General features: G+C 47.6%; 1 protein-coding gene across 1 annotated transcript in view; it reads left to right on the top strand.

The window, feature by feature from the left end:
• Positions 1-270: 270 nt before the first annotated feature.
• MYO1A (myosin IA) overlaps positions 271-25,155 on the top strand; it is a 357,566-nt gene continuing 332,681 nt past the window's right edge. Inside the window, exon 1 of the mRNA XM_085600969.1 lies at positions 271-670. The gene's annotated coding sequence lies outside the window, so the exon portion shown is untranslated. The remainder of the gene's footprint in view (positions 671-25,155) is intronic.

Raw genomic sequence — 25,155 nt, 5'->3', positions numbered from 1 at the left:
GCCGTCACTTTCTGGCAGTGCTGTCCCTGACTGAAAGAGTAAGGCCTTCGTCCCGGGGTGGAGCGCATTCCCGGCGGCAGCCCCTCGTCTAACTCCACACGCTAGCATCAGCCCATTAACACCACTTCGTTGACACTGAAGATTTGTTAGAGACGCAGGGGTTGGGGAGATGTGTCATGAGGTGCTTGTCAGGGACTACCCCGGACATTTTGTGTCACCCAGCTGCTTGTTTCTCCCTCTTAGGCGGGCACAACATGTTTTCGAAGTCTCGCTTTGGCTGTACATGGATGCCAGACTCCTCTTCAGCGTGTGATCATGCTAATGGACACCTGCTCCCTGGCATGACACCGCGCGCGCAGGCACCTGTGCCACGCAGTACCCTGGACTGACAGGCAGAGAGGTGTGCCGGGCCAGGAAGTGGGTGTGGCGGGCTCATAGACAGCCCGGCCTCGGGGAGGGAAGGTGGCAGTCCGTGAGGCAGGTGCAGGGGTGAGCTGGTTTGCAGGCAGCGCACCATGGAGAGCGCCCTCTGAACCCGGGTACCGCCTGGACCGCCCTGTCCGACCCTGCAGCCCACCGCCGTGCCCTGGGATCATCCCTGGGGACGACCCGGAGAAGAGAGGCTTATTTCTCAGAAACCCAACAAGCATTTACATTAACGCCAGGACAGGTAAGCGCAATACTATATGGATTTTAAATCATTCTTAGCAGATTCTAGGTTTGCGCATGCGCAGATCTCGGCGGGGATCATTTGGGAGTTATGCACTCCAGCTAGTTCACAGCGGGCAGGCGGGTATTTCAAACTTCAGGAGGAATCTTCCGCTGAGCAATAGTTAAAAACTTTTCAAGACAAACGTTGTCTATCTGTGTTTGAGTTTGTGTGTATATTTGTGTTATTGTCGTGGAAGGAATCGCCACAATTTAACCAGGCCATCAACCTGTGCAGCCGCCTCTGGTTACAGGCATTTGCACCTGGCGAGGGCCTGCAGCGCGTCAGCCGTGATTGGTAGACAGTGGGTATGTGGGAAGAGTCGTGGTGTTGCATGCGGTGCAGCCGGTGCTCCAGACTTTAGAGGAGAGGTGCGAGAGAAATACTGAGGGTTTGTGCTTATTCTTGCCCTCTACGACTGACAGGCCGCTCCTTCTGCTGATCATGGGCGGCATAGCATGGGGGTATAGAGTGACATATGCAGGAAGAGTTTTGGTGGTTGGCATGAGGCCTGGATGGATATTCCGAACATGTCTCAGGAACTTGTGGCTTCGCTTGAGTGTGGAGCGAAACCGAGAGATGCAGAAACGTGTTTGCAAAGAATACCTGTCTTCCAGCCGCCCTGCAAGCAGCCGTCCAAATATTAGTGTTTGGCCGGTATGTTGAGCCATTGTAGAGCAAACCTGTTGGAATAGCTGAATGGTTTGCCGCTTGTGTGCCTTGAGTGTGCCAGAGGAATGTGGGTCGTGAGCATAGGGTGCTGCATGTATGCCTGGAGTGCAACAGAGGGATGTGGGGTAGGAGCACAGGGCTCTGCGTGTATGCCTTGAGTGTGCCAGTGATGTGTGGTGGGAGCACAGGGCGCAGCGTGTATGCCTTGAGTGTGCCAGATGGCAGGCGCGCAACACCCATTGGACTCAAAGGGCTTCAGCCCCCCCCGTCGCGTGTGGCAGCCCGGGATGAGACACCTTCCCGGGCAAAAAAGCAGCCGCACCCGAGCACTTCACAGGTCTTTAAAAGACCATTTGCATGTTAATGAGGCCTCGCGGTTGTTTCACCCCCTCTAAGAGCCCCTGCAGCTCCACTCTGCCTATTGCTTAAAGTTCAGCCCCCCCCGAAATTTTTGTTCAGCCCCCCCCCGAAATTTGGCTCTAGTTGCGCCTCTGCCAGATGGATGTGGGTCGGGAGCATAGGGTGCTGCATGTATGCCTGGAGTGCCACAGAGGGATGTGGGGTGGGAGCACAGGGCTCTGCATGTATGCCTTGAGTGTGCCAGTGATGTGTGGTGGGAGGACAGGGCGCAGCCTGTATGCCTTGAGTGTGCCAGTGATGTGTGGTGGGAGGACATGGCTCTGCGTGTATGCCTTGAGTGCGACAGAGGGATGTGGGGTGGGAGCATAGGGTGCTGCATGTATGCCTGGAGTGCGACAGAGGGATGTGGGGTGGGAGCACAGGGCTCTGCGTGTATGCCTTGAGTGTGCCAGAGGGATGTGTGGTGGGATCATAGGGTGCTGCGTGTGTGCCTTGAATGCGACAGAGGGATGTGGGGTGGGAGCACAGGGCTCTGCATGTATGTCTGGAGTGCACCAGAGTGATGTGTGGTGGGAGCACAGGGCTCTGCGTGTATGCCTTGAGTGTGCCAGTGATGTGCGGTGGGAGCACAGGGCTCTGTGTGTATGCCTTGAGTGTGCCAGTGATGTGCGGTGGGAGCACAGGGTGCAGCGTGTATGCCTTGAGTGTTCCAGTGATGTGTGGTGGGAGCACAGGGCGCAGCGTGTATGCCTTGAGTGTGCCAGAGGGATGTGGGGTGGGAGCATAGGGCACTGCGTGTGTGCCGTGAGTGCACCAGAGGGATGTGGGGTGGGAGCATAGGGCACTGTGTGTATGCCTTGAGTGCATCAGAGGGATGTGGGTGGGAGCATAGGGCACTGTGTGTGTGCCTTGAGTGCACCAGAGGGATGTGGGGTGGGAGCATAGGGCACTGCGTGTGTGCCTTAAATGCGACAGAGGGATGTGGGGTGGGAGCACAGGGCTCTGCGTGTATGCCTTGAGTGTGCCAGAGGGATGTGGGGTGGGAGCATAGGGCACTGTGTGTATGCCTTGAGTGCATCAGAGGGATGTGGGTGGGAGCATAGGGCACTGCGTGTGTGCCTTGAGTAAACCAGAGGGATGTGGGGTGGGAGCATAGGGCACTGCGTGTGTGCCTTAAATGCGACAGAGGGATGTGAGGTGGGAGCACAGGGCTCTGCGTGTATGCCTTGAGTGTGCCAGAGGGATGTGGGGTGGGAGCATAGGGCACTGTGTGTATGCCTTGAGTGCATCAGAGGGATGTGGGGTGGGAGCACAGGGCACTGCGTGTGTGTCTTGAGTGCACCAGAGGGATGTGTGGTGGGAGCACAGGGCTCTGCGTGTATGCCTTGAGTGTGCCAGAGGGATGTGGGGTGGGAGCACAGGGCTCTGCGTGTATGCCTTGAGTGTGCCAGTGATGTGTGGTGGGAGCACAGGGTGCAGCGTGTATGCCTTGAGTGTTCCAGTGATGTGTGGTGGGAGCACAGGGCGCAGCGTGTATGCCTTGAGTGTGCCAGAGGGATGTGGGGTGAGAGCACAGGGAACTGTGTGTATGCCTTGAGTGCATCAGAGGGATGTGGGTGGGAGCATAGGGCACTGCGTGTGTGCCTTGAGTGCACCAGAGGGATGTGGGGTGGGAGCACAGGGCGCAGCGTGTATGCCTTGAGTGTGCCAGAGGGATGTGGGGTGGGAGCATAGGGCACTGTGTGTATGCCTTGAGTGCATCAGAGGGATGTGGGTGGGAGCATAGGGCACTACGTGTGTGCCTTGAGTGCACCAGAGGGATGTGGGGTGGGAGCATAAGGCGCTGCATATATGCCTCGAGTGAGCCACAGGGATGTGGGGTAGGTGCTCTTGAGTGTGCCAGAGGGATGTGGGGTGGGAGCATAGGGCACTGTGTGTATGCCTTGAGTGCATCAGAGGGCTGTGGGTTAGGAGCACAGGGCGCTGCGTGTATGCCTTGAGTGCACCAGAGGGATGTGGGGTGGGAGCATAGGGCACTGCGTGTGTGCCGTGAGTGTGCCAGAGGGATGTGGGGTGGGAGCTCTTGAGTGTATCAGAGGGATATGGGGTGGGAGCACTGGGTTCTTTGTGTATGCCCTGTGTGCACCAGAGGGATGCGGGGTGGGAGCATAGGGCGCTGCATATATGCCTCGAGTGCGCGACAGGGATGTGGGGTGGGTGCTCTTGAGTGTGCCAGAGGGATGTGGGGTGGAAGCATAGGGCATAGATGAAACACGATCCTCTTTGATTCGATCTGCGCAGGAGTGCCTCATGTTAGGCAACAGATATGTCTTGAATGTCCTTCTCTGTGTAAGGTGGTCCAGGAGGACCATTGTTAATGGGTTGTACGACGGTACAACGCAAGCAATTACTTTGCATGCCTCTGCCACGCATTTTTAGCGCACATGTTTTTACCACGAATATGCATTTAAAACGCATGCCAATACTACGCATTGTTTTTAGATTGAAAAATAATGTCTTTGTGGTGGGAGACCCACACCCCCCTCAACTTACCTGAAATGCGTGGTATTGGTATGCGTTGTAAATGCAATTTCACGGTACAAAAATGCGTTGTAAAGCCACAACGAGGTAAAAACCTCTTGTAAAAGCTGTTTCCCTTGTTAATGCTAGAAGAGACTTCCTAAGCTTGGCTTTCTGGACAGATAAGTAAGTGCCACCAAAGTGTCTTTTCCTGAGCTGGAGGTTATATTCATGAGGTAAGAAAGGCGCGTCCTTGAAATGTAATCTTTCAGCTGGAGGAAAGTGGCCCATTGCCATAGGCTATTTTACAGAACAAGGGAACCCAAAGGAATTAAGACAGGGACCTTGGGCAATTTCATGTTATAGAGAACAGTGGTCCCTATTCAGGAGGAATACAGTGTGATAGATAACCATACACTTAGAATAGAATGTATGTCTTTTGTCCAGCCGGACAAGAATTTATTTTCATAGTTTTTCAAAAGTAGTATCAAATAAAACATTCAAATGACAAGTGGGCACAGCCGTGACCAACAGAACACAAGACAGAACAATGAACACAGAATTGGCCAAAAGGCAAGCCAAAATGGGTCTGTACAGTTGTTCTCAGTATAGACAGACACAAATTAATCATTTAACACCATTGCACAATGTGTTATAGCTTGAGTCTAGTGCATAGGGTGTTTGGGTGTCGACGACGTTTCGATGCCACATTAAGTATAGGGCATCATCTTCAGGACAAACAAATAATGCACTGCTGTCTTGATAATATATCACACCTTTTTTACAATTCTAAGGTGGCAGAGAGTCGACGGTTCATTATAGGCGCAGAAGCGCTCAACATCTGGACTTTGGGGGTTGCTGACACCAGCGGGATCAATTCTGTTTGCTTTATGGCAGAAAGTCCTGTTTGGTGCTGTGTGCCAGCTGTTGTCGAATGCACGATCGCATTACTTCAGTGAGCGTGGGCAGTATCGCCGCATCTGCTTCACAGTTTCAATGGAGACCAATTGAAACTCCGAAGCAGATGCAGCGATACTGCCCACGCTCACTGAAGTAATGCGATCGTGCATTCTCCAACAGCTGGAACACAGCACCCAAAAGGACTTTCTGCCATAAAGCAAACAGAATTGATCCCGCTGGTGTCAGCAACCCCCAAAGTCCAGATGTTGAGCGCTTCTGCGCCTATAATGAATCGTCGACTCTCTGCCACCTTAGAATTGTAAAAAAGGTGTGATATATTATCAAGACAGCAGTGCATTATTTGTTTGTCCTGAAGATGATGCCCTATACTTAATGTGGCATCGAAACGTCGTCGACACCCAAACACCCTATGCACTAGACTCAAGCTATAACACATTGTGCAATGGTGTTAAATGATTAATTTGTGTCTGTCTATACTGAGAACAACTGTACAGACCCATTTTGGCTTGCCTTTTGGCCAATTCTGTGTTCATTGTTCTGTCTTGTGTTCTGTTGGTCACGGCTGTGCCCACTTGTCATTAGAATGTTTTATTTGATACTACTTTTGAAAAATACTATGAAAATAAATTCTTGTCCGGCTGGACAAAAGACATACATTCTATTCTAAGTGTATGGTTATCTATCACACTGTATTCCTCCTGAATAGGGACCACTGTTCTCCATTGCCATAGGCAGCAACATGGCCATGAGTAAACGGGAGGGCGGTCACGCCTGGGAGCTGTGGTCACATAACCCTATGGATACTGGAGTTGTCGGTGACTGCATTCTGGATTCGCTGCAGTTTTTGGAGAAGATGGATTGGTGCCTGCATGTAGAGAGCACTTGCATAGTCTAGGGCAGGGCCAATGCGGTGGTGGTCTGGACCCTACGAGGGAAGCCTAAGTGAAGGAGCACGTGGCATAGGATTCACATAGGTAGAAGAACACTTATGATGTGCAAGCAGCAGATCGAAGTCGAAGATCACCCCTGGATTTCTCACTTGGGACGGTCCAGGTTCCTACGGTCAAATGGTAGTAGGGGGATGCTTTGTCCACTTTCCACGGGTTAGAGAAGAGTTTTAAGTGGCTGAGTAGCTTCCATTGGTCCGGTGCTGGACAGAATTGGTCATGGGCAAGAGTCCCATGTTGACTTATCTTTGAGCCTAATATTGGGCGGTTGTCGCCTGAATGCTTGTAGAGATTGAAATGCATCAGAGAGGAGTACAAAGTTACATCTCTCTCTCTCTCTCTCTGGATAGATAGATAGATAGATAGATAGATAGATAGATAGATAGATAGATAGATAGATAGATAGATAGATAGATAGATAGAGTGAGTTCAGGTTCTGCATGCAGTGCTAGCAAAAGAACATATAGACATATAAAGCAAAGTCTTGATGCTTTAATTAGGCTGAGATAGCAGTGCACAGTTGGGTGTTGACATGTTTCTGTGCCGGCATTATATTGTTCCCCATGTATTTGAAATGTTCAAATGTAGCTTTACCAACATTCCTTTCATTCCCAAGCATAAGCCACGGGTACCCACTTGGTTGCTAACGCCTTCCGTTGCCACTTCCAGTGCACCAGTTTATATGGCAGGGGAGAGCCATGTTTGTTTTGTGGCCTCTTGATTGTTTCAGAAGCGTGGCAGTGCTGGAAGGTTAGACACCTTGGTTTTTGCGTGGCGTTGTTTTGTTCTCCATGGTATGAACCTGTAGTTCTTCTCACCATCATTGTTTTGATAGGGAGTGGTTGCAGTGCAAGGAAATGCCTGGTAAACTTTATTAGGGATTTCAACTGTGGGTTGTACATAAGAAGTGGAACCCTATTTTGGCGCTCTTTTTTGTATTCCAAGAGGCTGCTCTGAGGTGATTCTCGGAGGAATGGATATAGGTGTCTAACGCACCTCACTGAGGAGGCCCTGCGAAGCCGAAACCGGTCTAGGATGCTTATGATCCCATTGAGAGGGGACCCGGGAGCTTGGATGGGTTATTCGTACTCGAGTGGAATACATCTGATGTGCATGTGGTTGGTCTCTGTCTGGAGTTGCATAGTGGGCTGGGATTACTCCAGGGATTCTATTCGTTGCTTTTTGTTCTTCTTCTAGAGTTGTAGGAACGACTAATGATCGCCACCTTTGAAATGTCATATCTAGTAACTTAACTTATTTTATGTAGTCTTTGTACTGCTGTTTCCAGGCGCTGTGAGATGTTGCAATTCCCCCTCTACAAGTGGTACAATTTCATTTGGGGCGGGTGGTGTGGGTATTGTGCCGTGTGGCCTTGTGCAGAGCTGTCTCGGAGCCACCATGGCCGAATGCTAAGGCAATGCCGTGATCGAATAGTGCACTGGACTTTGCCTCGGTTCCACTCACTAATCGCTTATGGCTGCCATAAACCAGCGAGATAGGCCGTTTCCAGCATCAGATGGTTGTCCGCGCCCTTCTTTCCCCACGTAGCATTGATGCGACCACAGCTGGGAGGCATTTAAACAGCACATGGTCTGATTAAAACAGACTCCTCCCTCGGGCACGGCAGAGAGGGGCAGGACTGGCGGGATGCTCTTGATATGGTCATTACCGATGACGCTAGTGTTCGGAAACTGTGACTAAGCTGCACAGAGACAGTAGGTAAGCTGGGGTGCACATGGGGAGGAATAGCTGGCATAAAAGGTTGGTTGCGCTGTACACTCTGCTAGTGTGACGTCAACAGGATTATTGAGTCCAACTCAAGAGGCCTCCAGCTCTGGGGGCCAGAATTACTGTCCCATGCCCTGAGGCCACATCCAGAGCTGGAGGCCATTGCTGCAGTATTGAGCACGCTATCCACGCCTAGAGACCGAATGTGGAGTATGGCATCCAGGGCATGAGAATCTTGTGCAGTTCTTGAGATCTCCCCTGAAATGTTGCTCCCCTTGATGTGTCCAGCTCAGTTGACCCCATGTTCAGGAAGAATACCACAGTGGGAATTGTCCAGCTCTTTTTGAAGAAAATAGTACCCGATTAAAGGCGCAGTTGCTGTTAAGAGAGGTTCGAGTATCTAATCACGTGCACACTTGATATAAGAGGACACTGCACACGGACATGCACGTTCTAGAGCGAGAAGATTCTAGAAGCGTATGGGGTAACCCAAGATCAGATAGGGAAGGTGGCTCGAAGTAACACATTCAACCAGGATGACCCACACGGAGACTGGGTCTGGCAAATTTTCAAGATTTCCAGGAGATACTTGTGTACATATAATTAGTTTACACCTGAATCATTGCTTTTATAGAGAGATTATCCTGAAAATCCACCTGGACTCGAGCTTGGGTGGACTAATCATGGACAGGTCTGCATGAGAAATCGTTTTTTACAGAAAGATTTGTTGATGCATGGAGCAGCTTCCAGCAAACCATGAAGGCCAAAAACATGCATTAATTCAAATTTAACTATGAGAAAACATTATCTCCTGCCAGAAACCAAAAGAAAGAAGCCCGCTTTATCACAATGGTTTGGTAAAACAGGATCTAAACCGTTCATATCCTAAGATACTACGAAACGATGAGGTGTTTTTGGCCACCCTAGTGTACTGCTGTGAGCCTGGAGACAAGTCCCTGTCGGAGAACGAATAGTGTCTCTAATAGGCCGCATGCACCAATATTCCAACGCGTGTCTTCCTCAATAGGTGAAATGTCCTAACAATGTATGTATTACATTGTTATTATTTTATAAATGGGGAAAAAGTACCCTCTGCCATACACTACAAGGAAGTGGGAAGTCGCAAAGGACTTCAATGGACATATAGAGGAACACGGTGGAAGGCTGAGTTCTTTTATTAAGTAATTGAACTCCACAGTGGCTTGCTGTATCCTTTTAACATATGACAGATGGTATTTTATGCCTTATAGTCAGGGCCACAGGAATTATGTGGCAGGGGAGGACCAAGTTATTTGGCAGGGTTGACTAAATTATGCAGCTTAACGCGCAAGATTTTAAAAATAATATTACTTCCTTATTTTGTCATTTTCACACCATCTGGGAAAAGGTTTCTTTTAATTAATACCAGTTTAACATGCGATTACATACTGAGCAACAGAAAGGGGACCAGTCAATTTTTGCAAAACACCTTCCACTGCGCAGCCACACGTGTTGCTGTCTTTTAGTAACCCTGGGCGTAGTTCGCGAAGTAGCACTTCGCAAAGCTACGCAAAGTGCACTTCGCGAGCTACGCGTAGCACTTCGCGAACTGCGTAGTACCTTGTTCGCACTGTGCCAGATGTCGTTTTCAATGATTGCACAGTGCGGACAAGCAACCGGCACTGTGCAATCATTGAAAATGGCATCTTGCACAGTTCGAGCTGTAGTTTTCTGCTGCTCGAGTAGATTTTTACTTGAGCGGCAGCTTTCTCAACGCGAACTGGTAGTTTCTAATCGCGAGCATACGCGACCACTCGCAATGAGAAACCTGACCTCCTCGCGTTGGGAATCTCGCCGGGAGGTTTATTTTCCATGCTCGCGATCGCCAACTTGATGTTGCTGATCGCGAACAAGGAAAAAGTCTCGCCGGGATGTCATTTTGCTTGCTCGCGGTCGCCAACTTGAGGTTGAAGACCGCGAGCAAGCAAAGAATGACCGCAGCACTACGCAACACTACGCTACGTATGTTCGCACTGTGCTATGTGCAATTTGCGTAGTGCAAAGTAGCGCGAACTTCGCAAACTACGCGAGCGTAGCGTAGTGCTTTGCCCAGGCTTATCTTTTAGTACCTTAGGATCCATTTCAGCTACAAACAAATTTTTGTTTTATTCAAACCTGCACATAATGCAGCAGATGATGGATTATGAGGCAAATGCAGCAAATTCATAATTATGCAGAAAACACTGCAGCATCAAATTCTTATAATTCCAGTAGCCCTGCTTGTAGAGTATGGTCACACCTTTTTCTGAACCCCCCCTTAAAAAAACATAAATCCCTGGCCTCTTTCTCACTCCACCATGTGAACAACTATAGTTGTAAACATGTAGAATAAATGTAGTGAGAAATGAAACACCCCAATATAGAACTAGTAATGTGTTGCAAAAACATAATATATGCAGATTCATTTATCACTTTATAAAACAGCTATAGTCAGTGCTTAATTTGAACCGGTGGTTTCAGGTACTCAGCACTGGCACTCAATCACCAACACTAACACTATAGTTTCACACTCGTTTTTGGTAGGCACGGAGATTAAATGATTTGCCTTGAATCACAAGATGTTGAACTGATGTCGAGTCTCGAACCTGGCTCCCCAGCTCCGAAGTCAGCACTTCTGGCCATTATGCCACATCCTCTCCCCACTTCCATAGTTAGTAGTTGGTTCTGTTTTATGCAGCGTTACAGGAGAAATGGGCTGGTGCAAGCTGCCACATGACGAGAGCCCCAGCACTTATTTTTGTAGAAATTAACCGCTGGCTATAGTTCATAGTGTGCGGAAAGATACAGAGATAATTCGTCTTTGGTGTAATTAACTATAGGTGTGCAAACACTAAACTGTCTGCCCTAAATTACTCCTTCCTACCAGTGACTGTTCATTTCAAGAAGTTAGGAAGAACTAAAATGTTATTGTTTTCAATGTTTGAACAGCACTTTGATTCTGCTCCTTGACCTGATCTTCACACTTTCTACTGGCCCTGCCAACAGACATTATAACATTACAACTCAACTGTAATAACTTATTACAAGGGACAAGTAATGCCACGGGATACTGTAATAAGAAAATTAGAGATAGGTTGTTAAACAGGGATTGCAGACTCTTATGTATTTCAATGGCATTCTAGCGCTTGTACCTCAGGCTTCACCTCTTCATGAAATGCCCTTTCCTGTTGTATTTCACCACCTATGGTATGGGCCTGTAAATGTCTGCCAGCATTTAAAACTGGGGTAGGTATTATATTATAATGAAATAGTATTCATGTTTGCATGTATTTTATTCACATGTAACATACATTGTAATGTTACAAGAAGAAAGAGGTTCTGTAAAATGAAATACCCAGCTCTTCATAAACTTACATCTATTAAACCTTTATACACATACACAAAAATCTTTACCATTAATTACAGAAAGATATCAATTTGATGACCTCTTTGTCCCACCATTCACAAACTGGTATGTTTATTTAAACAAAGAAATGGATAGGATAAAATCGATATGCAGTATAAGGGAAAACATTGAATGGGAAGTGTTGGAAATGACCCTTTCTTCAGTGTCACCCCCAAACATTTTGCCTTCCTCCTCCCCTTTTACCTGAATTCATTTTTGTTGGTCTTAGGACCTTGTGCATGTTACCACTGCTAAACAGAGCTAAAGTGCTTGTGCTCTCCCTTCTAAACATGGTATGATTGGTTCCCACCTGTTTGGTATATTTAATTTACTTGTAAGTCCCTTGTAGACTTGTAGAGTGGTATAACATATAAGGCCTGTAAATTAAATGCTACTAGGTGGCCTCCAGCACTTGTTGTGCCACCCACCTAAGTAGCTCTCTAAAACTTGTCCCAGGCCTGCCATTGCAGCCTGAAGGCAGTGTCACACTACCATCTCGACTTGGCATATGAAACCTCCTGCCAAGCCTTAAACTCCCTTTCATTACATATGTCTCCGTTAAGGTATGCCGTAGGTAGGCTATAGGGCAGGGATGCTGTGTAAGTAAAAGGGAGGACATGTAAGTTTAAGTTTTACATGTCCTGGTAGTGAAAAACTCCCAAACTTATTTTTCACTACAGTGCGGCCTAACTGTTTCATAGAATAACATTAGGGATTCAGAGTATATCTGTTATGTTTGGTACCTATGAACTTGTAATGATAAATCCTCTTTAATGGCTAAGTCGGATTTATTATTACAATTTAGAAAATGCCCATTTTAGAAAGTTGCCATTTTCTTGATCTTAGCCCTATGTGCCTGCAGCCTGTCTCTGATACACGTCTTGTAAGGGTGACAGCTGGACTTTGAGTATTACCCCTAGGCAGCCACACACAATGGGAGATTAGGTGCGACTAGATGGGCAATCCTGGGAGGATGGGAGGGAGGGGCTGGGCACGGCCTGACACGCCTGACTAGACTGTGTCCCGTCCCTACACAAAGGGTTGCATCCCCCCTTCGTAGTGAGTCTGGAGCCAGGGCAGGAAGGGGGGACCTCTATGCACTTCAAAGGCCCTTCTTTGAAGAATTGGACCTTAGACCATAACACTTCAATGCACTTCTGGACCTATGGGTACTCTGCCAGGAAGAAGGGCTGCTGTTCTGCTGAAGAACTGCTACTCTACTGGACTGTTTCTCTGGAAGAACTGCTTTCTTGCTGTGTTGACCTGCTGCCTGCTGCTTCTGGTCTGGGTGAGAGGGACTGGACATGCATCACTTAACCCCCAGTCCCCAAAGTGACTCCAAAGGCTAGTTGGCTAGCATCCTGACCTGAAGTCACAAGACCATAACAGACTTCCAACTATCCTACTTCTGCACCTGGACTCTGCCATCTGTGAGTCTACCCTGAAAAAGGGTGTTACCCCAATCCTGGACATTTGGAAGTGGGCCTAAGGTTCTTGCTTAACACTTCATTGCTGCTACGAGGACAGAACCGGCGCATCGCTGCTACTGTGTGGCCAGCACCGACACATCTTCACCACAGCGTGAATTGGAACTGGTGCATCACCCCTGTTTGTGTGGACCAGACCCAGCGCATCGCTGCATTTACATGGCTCAGAGACCCCGCTCTACCTTCGTAACCACCACTGCGCGGTGCTCTTCAAGCAAAGTCCTCGCATCCCCATCGACAATAGCATCGATTTCGAAGCTGAAACTCCGCATCACAGCGGAGCTGACACATCACTGCTGGTGCGCGATCAGGACCAACGTATCGCCACCGATGCATGGATTGACATCTGCGCATCACCCTCTTTTGTGCTCTGTAGCCCCTTTGTAACCATGATCTTCAACATTGATGCAGCCCGGACTAAGGTACTTTGGCTGGTTGTATGACGTTACAACTCATTCCGTTGCAACGCATGCCTTTTCCACGCATGCGTTACAACACATGCCATTACCATGCACATCCTTTACCACGAAAATGCCTTTACCACGCATACCTAAACAACGATTTTCGTTGTAAAATTATGCATGATAATAGTATTTCCATGGTAAAGATTCCCAAACCCTTCTAACAAATACCCCTCCCCTGCCTTTAACCCTAAAATCGCATTCCTAAGTAACACAACCCCCTCAATCTCTCTATATATGTTCTATTAAACTAAAATTCCCCTTACCTCCCCACGTCGTCTCCTCTCCAAGATCTTCTGAGGTGATGTTGCACGTCGTTAAGAGGAAGCGGAAGTGTTTTTCTGTTTCCTCTAATTACGGCGATTGCTTCCACATCGCGACTGAAACAAGTGCGTTTTGTTTGGGGGGGGGGCCCCCAAGCCTCCTTTTTTAATTTTAGCCTTTAACATTAAAGGAATGCGTGGTAAAGGTTATTCGTGGTAACCACGCATGCGTTGTAAAGCATGCATGGTTAAATGTATGCGTTGGAACGGCCGCGTTGTAGTGGCTGTTTCCCCTTTGGCTCAGTGGGCCCAACCTGGTCCCGGTAGCAGGCCCACGCTCCATTTTGGTCGATCTGATCTTTTGACTTTGTCCTGGTCCAGAGTGACCATATGTCCCTTGTAGGCGCTTAGTGATTTTTTGCTCTATTTTCACTTAATACTTTAAAAATTCATATCTGTGGTTTTACTTATTGGACTTTTGTCATTTTGGTGTCAAATAATTTAATAAAATATAATATATTTTGATAATCTGGTTTGGGAATTTTGTTGTTTTGTGTTTTCACTTTATTACTATTTGTGTGCTGCATAAATACTTTACACATTGCCTCTAAGTTAAGCCTGACTGCTTGTGTGCCAAGCTACCCACGGTTAAGTACAGGTCAATGTAGTGACTTTTAGTCGTTCACCCTACAAAGGATTGTGGTTGTTGCTTGACTAAGGTTCACACCCCAGTCAAACAGCAACCTAATTTCTCACAGGAAGTGAAAAATTAGGATCTCTCTCCATCTAACAGTATCGCATCTTTTAACACGTAAAGCTGTCTTTGTCAAATAGCTAAAGTGCTTACCCATTTTCGAATTGTTAATACATCTCCTTGCAGTGGTACTACTATCCAAACTCCTGAGGCAGGCACCCAGTAGACCTTTTGGAACTCAAAGGAGTCTTCCTAATTGATTTAAACAGCCGCAGTACGTGCAGGTAACGGCGGTGGGGCAGTGGGGCTGCGTTGGAGGGGATTTCGAGAGACGAAGCCGAGGGAAAATTAATTATTTATTGAATTTTCCCTTTGCATCGTCCCTCGAAATATCCCCAAACGCGGCCCCACCGTCCCACCGCTGTTATCTGCACGGACCGCGGCTAGTTTTAAACATCCCCTGATGCTATTTTGAACAACCACTTCTTGGCCATTTGTAAAATTACCTCACAAAAAAATTGCAAGGGTGAAAAGATGTTTGTGTTTTGGACCTGTTTTGGTACGGCTGTCATTAGTTAGCACACCCATCGCCAGTGCCTAATGTACTCAAGGCTCTACTTAACAATGCAATGCTCCTCATATGCATACAGTCTCCTGCTGTTATCCTACTTTCTGCATTAGTTCATGATAACTTTGAACTACTTAGTAAACGTAGGCTCTCTTGATAGACAAGCTCTATACCTTTGCATAGAGTAATTCAAAATTCACCATTGGGTAAACAATCTTAGGCAGCGAAATCACGCCATAACTCCTAGACCAGATTACCCACTTCTAAACAAAAAACACAATAAACAAAAACTTGAAACAGAAAGAAGTGAAGTGAAATGGGTAAAGTCTAGTTTTCTACTATTTATTTTATTTAATTATTTTGGATATTTATGTAGTGCATACTGCCCCACAGGGTAGTAAAGTGCTATCCAGAGAACAACAACTGTACACAGTACATATAAATATGGATATATGAATGTGTGTGTATCTATCTATCTATATAATTAACATGTTTCAACAGCTTCTTCATTTCTTATGTCTTCTTCGGGATAAACCTACTCCGCATACTTTACTTGGTTGTTACAGAGGAAATATTTTACTAATATAAATACTATCAAATACTCTGTAGAGTCAGGAAAATTCTTGCTGAAATTTGCGTGTGCACAGATCATTCTCTGTAAGGGACAGATATATTATGAAAATTAAAGATGAAAATCATTCTTGAATCCTGGCATTTTTTACATTGACGTATGCCGAGGGTACAGTTTCTGTGATTTTGATAGAAATGGCTAACAATTCTGTGGCCTATAAATCAACAAACAACAGTACTTTGAGTAAGCTTTGTACACATTCCTGTGACTGTGGAATAACCTAAACAGAAGTTCTTGTGTAATTCTTAGACCAAAGGGAACTTCAAGCAGTGGCATGCAAATATGCTGGAACTTGTTTTAGATAGTTGCTCTCCCATTCCTGCTGCCATCTTCATTTAGCTTGGAAATGAGGTTCCCAGTATTCGTGGGGGCTGCCAATTGCGTCTCTTACCTTTTCTGCATAGACAAATATCTGGTGCTCTACAAAGAATGAGGACCAGCATGTGAGGAGTAATACTGCGGTTATGTGACGTTACCCCTTATGCATTTACCCTTCATGCTTTTACCCCGCAGTTTTTTCTCCGCAAAATCTTTTACAACGCAGGGCTTTACACCGCAATTCGTAACAACGCATTCCCACATTCCAACGCAATTACTATCCTAACTCCAGGGGGGTGTTAGTTTGGGGAATGCCTTGTAACAGTTTTGCGGTGTAAAATCCTGCGTTGTAAAAGTTATTGCTGAGTAAAAAATGCAGGAAAAAGCCATGCGGAGTAAAAAATGCGGGGTAAATGACGTTTCCCAATGCTGCATTGAGCTACCTTTTGCTCCATTCTGTTGTCTGCAGCACCAGTATCAGTGCCTGTCGCAGACACAAATGCAAGTATCTGGGACTAGGGCGGGGAGAGGGGACCCTGGCCACACAGCAGAATCTAGCATTGCATGGATTGGTTTGTGTTGCGCCTGGTGAAAATGATGTATGTATAGTCACGCTGCAGTATCACACAGACTTTGGAATTATCACACAACCAAAATGACAGTCACAGGAGCTCATTCTTCTAACTGACTAAAAGCTGGGTTATGCCACAAGACGTATTGCCAGAAAATGTGACCTAGCCATAAAGGAGCAAATCAGAAATAAGGCTGCGATTCCATAGATCTCAGGTTCTAGCGATTCATTTGCCTTACGCCCAGAACAGCACATGATAACAAACTACTTAGAGGTGCAAAGCAACTTAAATAGTCCAGTCTGCAAATGTGTCTCGGGAATAATCAAGTGAAGCTAACAGCACAACTTTGTAGACACCATACAAACTCCAGAGAGAAATCCACTTTACACAATGGAGGTAGTAAGAGGAGCACTTGTAAATGGAACAAGCATTGGCATAGCCAATAGGTCTCACCTTTGGGACCTTATAAGTGTTTAGCCATGCAACAGTTGCATAACTAAATACTTGTAAGGTCCCAAAAGCAAGACGTATTGGCTATGCCAAGCGGCCCTGCGGCCGCGAAAGTGATCGCGATCAAACATCAAAGCGGCCGTGCGGCCGCGAAAGTGAAAGTAATCGCGGTAAAGCGCAGGGCGCGCGCATGCACTGTAGCTCTAGGCTGGCCTGGTAGCACATTTTGGAGCCCTCTCAATAAGTCCCGCCAGACCGGCGCATGGGCTGGGTCAGACGAGACCTAAAAATGAAAGGTGAACATTATGTAGGTATGTTGTTTATTTCAAAATCGGCTCCTTCTAACTCTGACCTTTAGATATTACAAAACCTCACTTTAGACACTAACCCTGATAAGAAACAACATGGCGTCGGAATGCGCGCTTGGAAAACCACCAGAGAAAACTAAGCAGTGACTGGTAAATCCAGGTCGTTCTGTTTTCTTATTTTCCTTGGAGGCTGTGGAAAGCGACGTCCATGATTTGGTAAATCGAACACAAAAGGCTCCGTCCGATCCCCGTGTAGACGCTGCACAAATGTTCTGTTAATATCGGTCAGTGTCCTGAAAGTAGCTGTGAAGAGGAAAGTGAGAAATATTGGAATTGTGTGAAAATATAGGCTATCCAAAGGAAGAGGTAGAGATACTTGTCGGACCCCACAGGAAAGAGACGTAGGGCTCCACAGACTGCAAGTTTGTAGGCCAGGGCTTTAAGTGGGCCGGGTCCTGCCGGTGCTGAGACGGGTCCCTATCCGGCTCTCCACTTTTGCCCTCACCCTCAGGGTGAAAAAAAATCTTAATTCTGCAGCAGTCACTTCACTGCCTTTCGGGAAATTCAAAGAGACTCGTTAGAGCTCTTTCAGTCTCATCATTTCAGAACTGAAGCCCTTTCAATATCATATACAACAAAGCCATAGTTGTTGCTTATTTATCTTATGCAACTAACAACCATTGACAAAGCCAATAGTCCTGGCGCATTGTGAGTGTAATGTTACTTGTTGTATTACGTCAGGACGTACTGACAAAAGTAGCACAATACCAGAAGGGTGGCACACTAAGCTCAGCACGGATTTTCAGTTTATGTGTTTTTTAAGCCACGCCCTTAGTTACATTGGCCATGCCCCTTAGAGAGATTCCCCAGTTTTTTCATCCCACTGTCTTAGGCCAAGCAATGCCCATTCCAAATCAGAGGCCCGAACCAAACTTCATGTGCCTCAGGAAGCATGCTTGAAAACAGAACTGTTCTAGCTCGCCTAGAACTAAACTGATTCGTCCAGGGCCCTCTGAAGTCACCTGACAATGCTCTCTAATAAATAAATAAATAAATAAATAAATAAGTGAAGAAAACGGGGCCGATGGTGCGCATACACCGGCGCAAATGTACTTTTCCTGATTTTTGTGGCTTCTACTCCCTGTTCGTGTTCCGTGGTGTGCTTTGGAAGCATCAATAAGCAGGAGAAGAAGTGCAAGGAGTTGGCAGTGCTATAGTACAATAGTGGTTTTAGGAAAGCATTTGCCCTTTTACAATATGAATTACTGCGGCTTTCAGCGGAATGCTGTAGATTAAGGCCAGGCCAGTCTCTTGCCCGATAGATTAGATCAAGTGTGTTTTTATGACTAGGGCGCAGCAATTAGCGCTTATGTGTCGCACGTGAAGGCTGGGCCCAAATGTCACAGGTCATAAAGTCCAGGAGCTGCGGATGACACTGTGCAGGTGCACCAGCATCCCTGGCGGAAACTCGCCTGCCACGCCTAGAGCGCAAAGGCTCTGGCCGCATTCTGTCTCAGTGGCTTCGAACTCATGGACCTGCCATGTTTGTTTGTAGGACTTGGGTTGCAAGGAGCCAGGTTCAAGAGGATGATGTAAAGCAAACACCTTGAGGTGACTCCATCTATGCTGGTCCACGGCAGAGAGCCTTGGAGAGTTTTGGGGGTGTTTGAGCTCATTGTTCTTTGCTCAATCAATCAGGGTTTTGTCGAGCGCTACTACTCACTCGTTAAGGTCTCATGGCGCTGGGGTTCTGCAGTTCAGTCGAAGAACCAGGTCTTGAGGTCCTTCCTGAATTGAGGCAGAGATGGTGATTGCCTGAGATGCGGAGGAAGGCCAGTTTGCTGGCTGTGTCTGGGTAAGTCTCTGAGAGTGGCATGGGGTTTCGAGCAGTTCGCTAATTGCTGATCCACGGCAGTGTGGTCTTGGTTGGTAGTATGAGTTTTTGAGGACTTTGCGTGCTGCTGGTCCTCGAAGAGCTATTTTTGGAGAATCGTATGGGTGTTCAAGCACTTTATGTGTTTCTGGTCAGTGGAAGGGTGCCTTGGAGAGTAACACGGGTATCCAAGAACTTTGCTCATTGCAGTCCACTGCGGAACAGCCTTGGAGGTTACTAGACTAGATCGTAGCTATAGTGGTTGAGTATTCCAAGTGGAAGGGCTGGCGTGGGGATGCAAGAGCATCCTTTAAGAGGTCAAGTTTACTGTTGTCACTTCTCCAAGGGAAGATGAGACAGAGCAGAGAGCACATGTTAGGTTGAAGGACCTCATTTTTAGGTCTCGGCTGCGAAAGGCTGCGCTTGCGCAGTCTCGCTCCGAGATTTAATGAGATGGAGTGACTTTGAGAAGAGGGGCTTGCACCCGCCCCTCTTCTCTCCTGTTCTCCATTGGCTGGCCTCTTAAATGCTGGCCAGCCACTGGAGAAGAGGTCCAGTCACTCCGTTGAAGCCCCGTCCTTTTCGGATCGGGGGGCGTGTTTTTTGCGAGAAGTCTCAGGGAGGAGACAACAGCAAAACACGCCCCCAAATCCGAAAATGAGGCTCCCTTTCTCCGAGGCATTTTTGCTGTGCCTCGGAGAAAGGCGGTGGTGTCCCGGCGTTGCTCCCTCACCTGATCTCCTCGTTCCCTCTCTCGCTGCTTCTCCATGTATTGTGACAAACATTAGAACGGAAAAACTGTTTTTCAATATATCCGTTATCAAGAACAACGATTGTTTTAGCTCCTGCTTCTCCATGTATTGTGACAAACATTAGAACGGAAAAACTGTTTTTCAATATATCCGTTATCAAGAACAACGATTGTTTTAGCTCCACAGACAAAGAGAAGAATAGCTATTGCCGCAGGTATTCTTAAAGAAATTAGGTTTGATGTACCTTTTAATATGGCCTCCTCGAAGGTACGCTTGTCAGTGGGAGTCCTCTTTCCGTGTCTATGTTCTGCGGGCCATAAAACTTTTTCTCCCTCTGTATGTGTGATATACTGCCTCTTGGTCCCTTCTCTGTGTCTGTGAAACCTGCCTAGTGTGGTGTCCGTCGTCAGTGTTTGTAAACTATCAATCTGTGGAGTGAGCAATCCCAGGAGTCTGGCGTGACTGCGGGCGCGAGGCGTGGGAGAGCATCCTCAGCGTCCAGGGTGAGGTAGCGAGTTTATCCACGGCCCCCGGATAGAAACAGTTGCGTATAGCGTCCCGCGCAGTTGCGTATAGCGTCCCGCGCCCGGTAGGGGCACCTGCATCCGCAGCCAAGGCGGCCGAAGCAGCAGTGGCCATGAACCGCAGCTTCAGCAGGTCGCAGAACCTGCGCTTCCTGGAGAGTAACAGCACCGTGGAGGTGAAGAGTAAGGTGAGTGGCTTCAGCTCTCAATTGCACTGAGGTACGGGTACTCTCTTTACGTACAGCTCCTGTAGTGTGGAGACTGGTGTCTGCGGTGTAAATTACGCCTGGGAATCCCTGGAATGTCAGGTGCCGGGGCATCCAGTACCAGCTCTCTTTCCCCACTTTGGACCTATCCCCTTCCATATGCGTCTCCTTGAGAGGGAAACAGCAGAGCTAGAGACTACGTTCTCGACATTCTGTATTTTACTTCATTGTTAATTGCAGAGTTTCAGTTTGCTTGATAAAGTTAAATGAATAGGAGGTCTGTTCATATTATTTGCTTGCTGGTGTTCCTGGAGTACACAGTTTTCAATGTCATCTTACACAACTGGGCTGTTGCTCAAACATGGGACAGAAGATTGATTGGTGGGTATACTTGTCTTTTGTTGTCTTCAACCCATTTTTTGTTGGTATCTCCGGCCACTTTGCTAAGTCACTATTTTTTTGGGGTAGACTGGGTCTACAGTATTTACATTTACCTGTTGTTGCTGTAGGATGAGCGTGTGTGTGGCGGTGGTTTTAAAAGTCTCAGTTCGCAAGTCACTGCTGCCTGTGCATCTCCTGCACTGGGAAACGTTTGCATCGCTGGCTACTTGCATGTATTGGAATATGCTGTTTGGTTCAAGTTTATTTAAAATCACATGTCCCTCACACAAAATGACCACAGACACAATCCATTCAAAAAGTAATGGATCATGTATTCAAACTTTTCTCACCAGGCAGTCGTCTCTCACGTCTCACATAAGTGTTATTTTGCACACGCAGTATTCTTATGGCTCTGTTTGTTTGTGCGACTTGCAATGCTTCAAGGGATGGAATTGTGTAGCACGCACTTTCAAAATATTAGCCTTATCTCTAGTGTTCAATGAAAGGCACTATTTTACCTGTTTCAAAAAGTCCCCGCCATCTCGTTGAAAGCATAGCGGCCCCAGTGCATCGATTTGCACAACCCATTGCAAGCCTGTCTCATTGGTAAAAGCAGGGTTTTTCCTATCAAATCTGTAAAAGCTCTGTCGACTTTTGACTGCTTTGTCCCTATTAAAGTGGAATAGTTCTGTCTGCCCTATTCAAAAATGATAATAAAAGCCTAGTAACTTTACCATCAAAACTGAGTATACGTGTGAAATATGTGGCAGTACTGCGAGCCAGCCACCCCCTCTCCATGCCCAGGACTGTCTTGACCCCTCCCCCCACCTCCCTGCACCTTTTGTTTTTAAAACATGTAGAGAAACGGCATTGTTATTTACAATGTCAATAGCTTAATCAGTGTGTGTGTAGGTGGCTCTGTGTGTGTGTGCAAATGCAATAGGTCTCGCATTTGAGAGTGATTAAGCTATTGACATTGTAAATAACAATGCCGTTTCTTTAAATGTTTTATAAACAAAAATAATGTCATGAGCAATGCCAATAGCTCTAACTTTACCAATGCCGAGACCATTGCATTGTAAATGCTTGTTTTCTATGGTTAATGTGTGTTTTATTATAGGCAGAGAGCTGGCCTTTGAAGTGATGCATGCATTGCCTAACAGCCAATGGGGGCACTAAGTTGCTCTGTATTTTTATTTTACGTTACCCCCAAATTGCAAAACATACATTGACTACCCTACACAGCTTGAATCACCTGCAAAATGTGCTGCTTTGTGCACACATCCATCCAAAAAACACCCTGTCCACCCTATCGGATCTGCTTATCATCTCGGGAAATTCAAGGGGTCTTAGAAGGCAGAACACCCTTCTTCTAGGAGCGCCTAAATTCAGAACATCTAGAGCTCTGAAGCAGTCTTTCTCTTGGCTGGCCACAACAGCCTGGGACTCGTTACATGACAACCTCAGAACACTGATAGCAATCTCAGAGCACTGATACCCTCCTCAGAGCACTGATACCAACCTCAGAACACTGATGCCAACCTCAGAGCACTGATACCAACCTCAGAGCACTGATACCAACCTCAGAACACTGATGCCAACCTCAGAACACTGATACCGACCTCAGAGCACTGATACCAACCTCAGAACACTGATGCCAACCTCAGAACACTGATACCAACCTCAGAGCACTGATACCGACCTCAGAGGACTGATGCCAACCTCAGAGCACTGATACCAACCTCAGAACACCGATACCAACCTCAGAACACTGATGCCAACCTCAGAACACTGATACCAACCTCAGAGCACTGATACCGACCTCAGAGGACTGATGCCAACCTCAGAACACCGATACCAACCTCAGAACACTGATGCCAACCTCAGAACACTGATACCAACCTCAGAGCACTGATACCGACCTCAGAGGACTGATGCCAACCTCAGAGCACTGATACCAACCTCAGAACACCGATACCAACATCAGAGCACTGATACCAACCTCAGAGCACTGATACCAACCCCAGAGCACTGATACCGACCTCAGAGCACTGACCTCGCTCTCAACTTCCACAAGCAGCTCAATACTCACCCTTTTAGACAATTCCTAGACTATTCCCTCTTCTGATCATATAGACTCCTTTCTGCAAGGTTTTTGAGTCGCATGAAATCTGTGTTGTCTTAACATTTAGATTAATTCCTCCACATCTCAAATTTCTCGTCTGAAATCTATGTTGTGTATAATTGTATACCTTTCTGATACCCCCCCCCCCATTTTGATGTAATCCAATTGTTGTTAACCTCTGCTGTAACGTAAACCACCCAAATATTGACTGGTTCAACGTTAACATCACATTGAAGAACATGACATGCATTGCTCTCACAATCAACTCGTTTCAATCCTTTTGCTTCAAGATGTGTAGTCAACCCCTTGGTGATCTTCAGGCTGGAAGATGATCCTGGTCCTCTATATAGTATCTGTAGGAGAGTGGAATCTGACTAATGGTTGCCCCCAACTTTTTGCCTGGTATTTAAGTGGTTTTTGACTAGTCTGGCTGGGATCCTGCTATCCAGGACCCCAGCCTATCTGCTTTCTCCCTAAAACTGTAGTGAGTACTCTAGGTACAACCATAATTGGATGCTGGGCATGCCCTACCAGTCCCTTGTAGATGGTACCCTAGGTACCCAGGGCATGGGTCCCCCAGTAGGCCTACCAGGGCTGCAGCACTTATTGTGCCACCCTGGGACAGCCACCCAAACTGACACCACCAGGCCACTACTGTAGCCTGGGTAAGGTGGTGCTAGCACCCCTTACAGGGACGTAGGTACCCTATGTCCCATACCATACAACACATATACTCTCATAGGTCACCCCTATGGCAGGCCCTGGTAATCCTACAGGGCTGGGTGCTGAGGTATGTGTGAGGGGGGACCCCTACGTGAGTAGGACCTCTCTGCAACCTTCGTAAAATCGTTACTGGGTTGTTTGTAGTGTAGCCATACCATATACTCTTAACCGCATTATAAGTTATTGCGTCATCGCTGTAACTTAGGAATGGCTACACAGAACCATATCGTGTTTGGTGTCAAACATGAAGGAATCATACCCCCAGTCCAGCCATGGGCATGGGGGCACGATTCCCCCTTGCTAGGAGGGTGATATGGGAAAAGCGGTAGAATTTGGACACCAATTTAAAAGTGCACATGTACCACAAAATGGCTACTGTTCGCCACCTACACGACTCTGGCTGGCTGTTGCTGGGGAAAACCCCAGCCTCGCCATCTGGACAATAGGGCTCCTGTGGCAGGGAGGTGCCAGCACCTCCCCAGACAGGATATGTGGATTGGAACAGGGTGGGTGCACCAAATGTCCTTTCAGAGTTGCACGTAGGCAGCTGCAGAGCCCCAATTCTGTATACACCGCCTGGAACCGGTTCAGGGGCGTCCTGCCCCTCGCCCAGGCGGGAAACACCCAAAGGGGAGTGGGTGTAGCCACCCTTTCCCACCTCTACTCTGATTGGAAGGCTCTCTTTTGGACCATCCCCTAACCTTGGGGATATATGGGAATAACTTTGCCCTAGAGCCTTAGATTCGGACAGGACTTCACAGAACTGACCTTCGACGAGCTGCTGCCCAGCTGACTGAAGAAATCTCCCTTGGGATAAAGGAGTTATCCCCCTGCTTGGCAGGCACCTAAAAGACTACAAGATACCCAGTTGGAACTTCGTTGCTCTCACGACCTTCGACGCCTTCCAGCAACCTCGAGGTGGGTCTCCAGTGCATCCCAGCGCCCTGTGAGTGTGCCCAGCAAGTCTGAGCACCCTGGACCACGTGGGTGTCACGATCCCCGCATACCCCGAGACACCGGCCACCTCTTGTCCAGCACACGACCCCGACCAGTGGGGAAGTTGTGCTTTGGCCCATTCTTGAGCCAACCTTCAAGCAGCATTTGTGCCGACCCTCAGCTCCCTGGCCTGCTCCGGTGGCCCGTGGGAGCCCTTTTACGCACTCCATTTTGCTGCCTTCCGCGGTCCCTTGTCTCTCAACTTGTGGGCCCTGACGGAGGACAATCTTCTTTTCTAAGAGTTCCCCTGGTTGCTCCAGGCCTGCTCTACGCTCCCTGCAAAGGAGAGCACCCTCAGACCACGTGGGTCTGCACCAGCAGCTGCTTTGTTCATCTTGCGTGGGTTGCGGTTGCCAATGCTTAGTGGATCCAATCGGGACACTAACACCGCAGCGACCCTCAGCCGACGTGGGACAGTCGCCCTCCAGAAGCTGGCCTTCCTTGAAGCCTCCCGGAGCCCGTGACTGCAGAGCCCAGCTGTACCTTCCACACCTGAAGCACCCGACATCCACGAGCTCCTTCCTGTGAGCTCCCTGGTCACT

The sequence above is a fragment of the Triturus cristatus genome, chromosome 4_2 (assembly GCF_964204655.1).
Source record: "Triturus cristatus chromosome 4_2, aTriCri1.1, whole genome shotgun sequence".
NCBI classification, from domain to species: Eukaryota; Metazoa; Chordata; class Amphibia; order Caudata; family Salamandridae; genus Triturus; species Triturus cristatus.
The sequence above is the reverse complement of the archived record's forward strand: the minus strand, read 5'-3'. Positions and strand labels throughout refer to the sequence as shown.